The sequence below is a fragment of the Schistocerca gregaria genome, chromosome 5 (genome assembly GCF_023897955.1).
Source record: "Schistocerca gregaria isolate iqSchGreg1 chromosome 5, iqSchGreg1.2, whole genome shotgun sequence".
Classification (NCBI taxonomy): domain Eukaryota; kingdom Metazoa; phylum Arthropoda; class Insecta; order Orthoptera; family Acrididae; genus Schistocerca; species Schistocerca gregaria.
Window position 1 is genome coordinate 71,107,215 of NC_064924.1, and position 5,807 is coordinate 71,113,021.

Genomic DNA, 5,807 nt, shown 5'->3' on the forward strand with positions numbered 1-5,807 from the left:
AAGTGATAAAATATTCGTCGAATGTATTGGACAAAGATATTTGACAAAGGCATTGGCCAAAGAAATTTGATAATGTAATACCGGCCTAAGTTCTTGTGATAGGGCGCTCCATTCTTCCATCAGTGCGATTGACAATTGCTGGATGGTGGTTGTGCGAGTGCTGCAATCGGTCTCCATGTGTGTGCTACGTGCCCAAACCACTCGCCATCGAGGTTACATCCAGAATTGCCGAACACGCTCATTTTGGTGGTCCGGATGTTATGGTGTGGGAGGCATTATAATGAGTGGGGCTATTGACCTCCAAATCTCTGAAAGGAATACAGTCACCTGTCAAGTTATTGCGACACATTATTCATTCCCCATGTGCGCCTCTTCAGAGGTACATTCGACCTTGAATTCATTTTTATCCATGACTGCATCAAACGAAGCAGGTGCAGGAGCTCATGGAACTAGAGGACTTTCGGAAAACGGACTGACATTCTGATTCGTCCGACTTAAATCACACCGCGCTTGTGTGGGACGCCTTGGGGAGACCTGTCGCAGCTTGTCCACACGCACCAGCGACCGTCCACCAGTTGTTAGCCGCGCTGCTGGAGAAATCGACATCCGACCACAAGAACTCCCTACCATCTTTGAGTGCAGCACGTGAGTGCTTTGTAGAGCGTGCATGGATGGCCACCTGTGCTGTTCACACTACTAAGAACCATGTCCTACCTTTTGTAATGTCCACGGAATCGTCTTAAATGGGGTGACTTCAGTTTAATTATTGTATTTGAATAAAAGTGTCGTTTCTGTTCGTCTCATTGCGTATTTCTCTCACTTACCTGGTTTACTATGTTGTAGCTGTTCTTTCCATGTATGGTCAAAGTTCTGGCTCATCATTCGAAAGTTACTTTCATCCTTAAGTTTTGTACATCAGTGTATCTATTTTTAAAAGAAAACAAATAATGTACGAATGCATGGTTTCGCACCGATGAAATCCTCTAGAGCTTGATGGCAGCGTCAAGTGGTTAAATATACCTGAGCTTTCAAACGAGCGATCTTCGGCCATTGTCAACTGATGCTCCATGTATGACTGCTTTTGCTGTCCTTATATAGCTAAGCTACCGCCTGTGATTTACGGGCAGTTGATTTGCAAAAGCGTGATGTCACCAAAACTTTACACATCTGTAGACCTCGGCTCTAAACCACAGTGAGAGTCAAGTTCGTCCTTTTGACATACTGCCTCGTGAAGTTAAAATAAAATGTCATAAATATTTCAAGTAGTCTAGGCTAAATGCAACTGGGTTTTTTATTCATGCAAGTCATTGTTTTGAAATATATTGTAGCAACGACACATTTTTAAAATGGTAAATTTGCGCAGAATTTTATACTTAACCCTTTAGCTACCATCAGGCCTCGGAGTTCCGTACGTTATGTTTAATATCTTCTCTATTAGTGACTACAGATTTTATTAATGAAATTTTATGGCTTTTCCTAATTAGTTCAGTTACTCATAATTTTGGAAAGAAACTATAAAACTTTACCTATGGCTTTGTGTTAATGTGTTGGTGCACGTTTCCTCCAGTACCGGCCTCTCAGGCCCTTGCGGTGAGAAACAATTTTTTACCAAACACATGGCTGTCTGCGCAGCGTCTGTTACGTCATTCGCCGTTATTGACTCACGCTGTTATTCTGTCAGTGTCAGTGTTTGGACATTATGTCATAGCAGTTGTCTGTTCTTTTTTTTATTTGGTCATCAGTCTACTGACTGGTTTGATGCGGCTCGCCACGAATTCCTTTCCTGTGCTAACTTCTTCATCTCAGAGTAGCACTTGCAACCTACGTCCTCAAATATTTGCTTGACGTATTCCAATCTCTGTCTTCCTCTACAGTTTTTGCCCTCTACAGCTCCCTCTAGTACCATGGAAGTCATTCCCTCATGTCTTAGCAGATGTCCTGTCATCCTGTCCCTTCTCCTTATCATTGTTTTCCACATATTCCTTTCCTCTCCGATTCTGCGTAGAACCTCCTCATTCCTTACCTTATCAGTCCACCTAATTTTCAACATTCGTCTATAGCAGCACATCTCAAATGCTTCGATTCTCTTCTGTTCCGGTATTCCCACAGTCCATGTTTCACTACCATACATACAATGCTGTACTCCAGACGTACATCCTCAGAAACTTCTTCCTCAAATTAAGGCCGGTATTTGATATTAGTAGACTTCTCTTGGCCAGAAATGCCTTTTATGCCATAGCGAGTGTGCTTTTGATGTCCTCCTTGCTCCGTCCGTCACTGGTTATTTTACTGCCTAGGTAGCAGAATTCCTTAAATTCATTGACTTCGTTACCATCAATCCCGATGTTAAGTTTCTCGCTGTTCTCATTTCTACTACTTCTCATTACCTTCGTATTTCTCCGATTTACTCTCAAACCATACTGTGTACTCATTAGACTGCTCATTCCGTTCAGCAAATCATTTAATTCTTCTTCACTTTCACTCAGCATAGCAATGTCATCAGCGAACCGTATCATTGATATCCTTTCACCTTGTATTTTAATTCCACTCCTGAACCTTTCTTTTATTTCCATCATTGCTTCCTCGATGTGCAGATTGAAGAGTAGGGGCGAAAGGCTACATCCTTGTCTTACTCCCTTCTTAATACGAGCACTTCGTTCTTGCTCGTCAACTCTTATTATTTCCTCTTGGTTCTTGTACATATTGTATATGACCCGTCTCTCCCTATAGCTTACCCCTACTTTTTTCAGAATCTTGAACAGCTTGCACCATTTTATATTGTCGAACACTTTTTCCATGTCGACAAATCCTATGAAGGTGTCTTGATTTTTCTTTAGCCTTGCTTCCATTAATAGCCGTAACGTCAGAATTGCCTCTCTCGTGCCTTTACTTTTCCTGAAGCCAAGCTGATCGTCACCTAGCGCATTCTCAATTTTCTTTTCCATTCTTCTGTATATTATTCTTGTAAGCAGCTTCGATGCATGAGCTGTTAAGCTGATTGTGCGATAATTCTCGCACTTGTCAGCTCTTGCCGTCTTCGGAATTGTGTGTATGACGCTTTTCCGAAAGTCAGATGGTATGTCGCCAGACTCATATATTCTGCACACCAACGTGAATAGTCGTTTTGTTGCCACTTCCCCTAATGATTTTAGAAATTCTGATGGAATGTTATCTATCCCTTCTGCCTTATTTGACCGTAAGTTCTCCAATGCTCTTTTAAATTCCGATTCTAATACTGGATCCCCTATCTCTTCTAAATCGACTCCTGTTTCTTCTTCTACCACATCAGACAAATCTTCATCCTCGTAGAGGCTTTCAATGTATTCTTTCCACCTATCTGCTCTCTCCTCTGCATTTAACAGTGGAATTCCCGTTGCACTCTTAATGTTACCACCGTTGCTTTTAATGTCACCAAAGGTTGTTTTGACTTTCCTGTATGCTGAGTCTGTCCTTCCGACAATCATATCTTTTTCGATGTCTTCACATTTTTCCTGCCGCCATTTCGTCTTCGCTTCCCTGAACTTCCTATTTATTTCATTCCTCAGCGACTTGTATTTCTGTATTTCTGATTTTCCCTGAACATGTTTGTATTTCCTCCTTTCATCAATCAACTGAAGTATTTCTTCTCTTACCCATGGTTTCTTCGCAGCTACCTTCTTTGTACCTATGTTTTCCTTCCCAATTTCTGTGATGGCCCTTTTTAGAGATGTCCATTCCTCTTCAACTGTGTTACCTACTGCACTATTCCTTATTGCTGTATCTATAGCGTTAGAGAACTTCAAAGGTATCTCGTCATTCCTTAGAACTTCCGTATCCCACTTCTTAGCGTATTGATTCTTCCTGACCAATGTCTTGAACTTCAGCCTACTCTTCTGTTCTACGAACTGAAAATGTTGCGGAGGACTATCAGATGAGGAGATGAGGAAATTGTTGGTGCAGTCTTCTGATTCTGGAAACCCATCCAGTGAATGTGAATCTTCCAGAGATAATGATAATGAGGTGGATGTCGCTGAAAACGCAGAACTACACGAAGACAGGAACTACTACGTAGACAGGAGAACAATAAATCAGTGGAAATTCTGTTGAGTGTGACATTGTTTTCTCGTAATGGAAATGATATGCGGGCATCAGCTGGTATTCCTGGTAGGCGGAGCCAAAAGGTTGTGTTGAAAAAAGACCAGTGACCTACAAGTTATTCGATTAGGAACTGTGATAATGAGGAATCTCATTTTATGTTGTTTTTCGTGTACCCCTCACTGACAAAGTGTGTATGTCGACCAACAAGGAAGGTCGAATCGTTTACGGGGATTGGGTGGACATAGATATACATGAAAATAAAAAGTTTCTTGGTATCCTGACACTGGAGTTTACAAGTCAAGAAATGAAGATATCAGTCGTCTACTGAGTGTTGAAAATGGCCCACCATCGTGCAACGCAATTATGTCACGCAACCGCATCCATGCTATTCTGCAAGTGTTGCGCTTTGACAGCTCGACGTGAAAATAGGTCAAGCGACAAACTGGAGCCAATCAGAGAAGTTTCTGAGAGGTGGAAAATTACCTTAGGGGTGCCTGCATTCCAGGATGGAGAATGACCGTGAATGAACAGTTGGTCACATTTCGAGATCGCTGTCCATTTCGACAATACATCCCATCAAACCTAATAAATATGGAATGAAGTTCGTGGCAATTTGTGACGGTGTAACAAGCTACTGCTGGAAGATGAAAGTGTATTTGGAGAAGGGAGGAGGAAACGAGAGCCGTGCGACTTGGAAAGAATATAGTGAAAACCCTGATAATTGAACCTGTGAAAGTGTGGACGTAACGTCACCTGTGATAATTTTTTTACATATCTTGATTAACCTTATTACTTCTTGCCAAAAGATCTGACACTAGTCAGTACTATTCAAAAATACGATGGTGAACTACCATCCGATTTTATTACATCTGCAGGGCTTAAAGTATACCCTACATCATTTGGTTGTCAGCCTGTTATTTTCCTAAGGAAAACAAAATTGTTACCTGACACCATGGACCCGAAGACGTGATGCTACTGTGTGAAGAGGAAAAACGAGACGCTGGTCATTGGTGATCGATGTAAGTATAATGAATTCATACAGAATTTGAATGATGCTGGCTACCAATAAAAATCGTGACTCTGTACTTTCATCATCAATTTGCGAAAGCGACTATCGGTGGTAAAGAAGTTAGTGAATTCTTTACTAGCACTGGATACAGGAAGAGCAGCGAAACCACCAGGTAAGAAAAGGAGAAGATGTGTGTATTATATAGAGAGGAAACATAGAAAAGGTAAAGTTAAATGGTATAAGTCCATCAAACTGTATGCTTGGAACATACTGCTATTGTCTGTAGATACTGCGCAAATTTGCAGGAAGAATAAAAGCCACCAGTAAAAGTATAAAAATTTGTTTTTTAAAATGTAAACTCTGAATAAATAAAATTCTTTTAAAAGTCGTTCACATCAGAAGGAGTCAAAATAGCGTCAGTTTTTGTGTTTAAACAACACGGGGCTGAGAGCCCCGACTGGATGGCAATGCTGTACGGATTTTCTGGTAAACAGAGGGTTAAGAATTCGCGAATGGGTACGTAACATTGTTTAATTGAAAACTTAGTGCACTTAACATGGGTTGGCATTGACTTACTATTGTTTACATGCTGGGCGAATCAACTAAGCTTTACTGTGTAACCTCTCAAAAATACAAGTTTAAAAGATCCGAATCGTTTAAGGTTTTGATGCTAAGTTTTCCATTAACAATTTTTGCAATAATAAAATAGAAAAATTAGTTT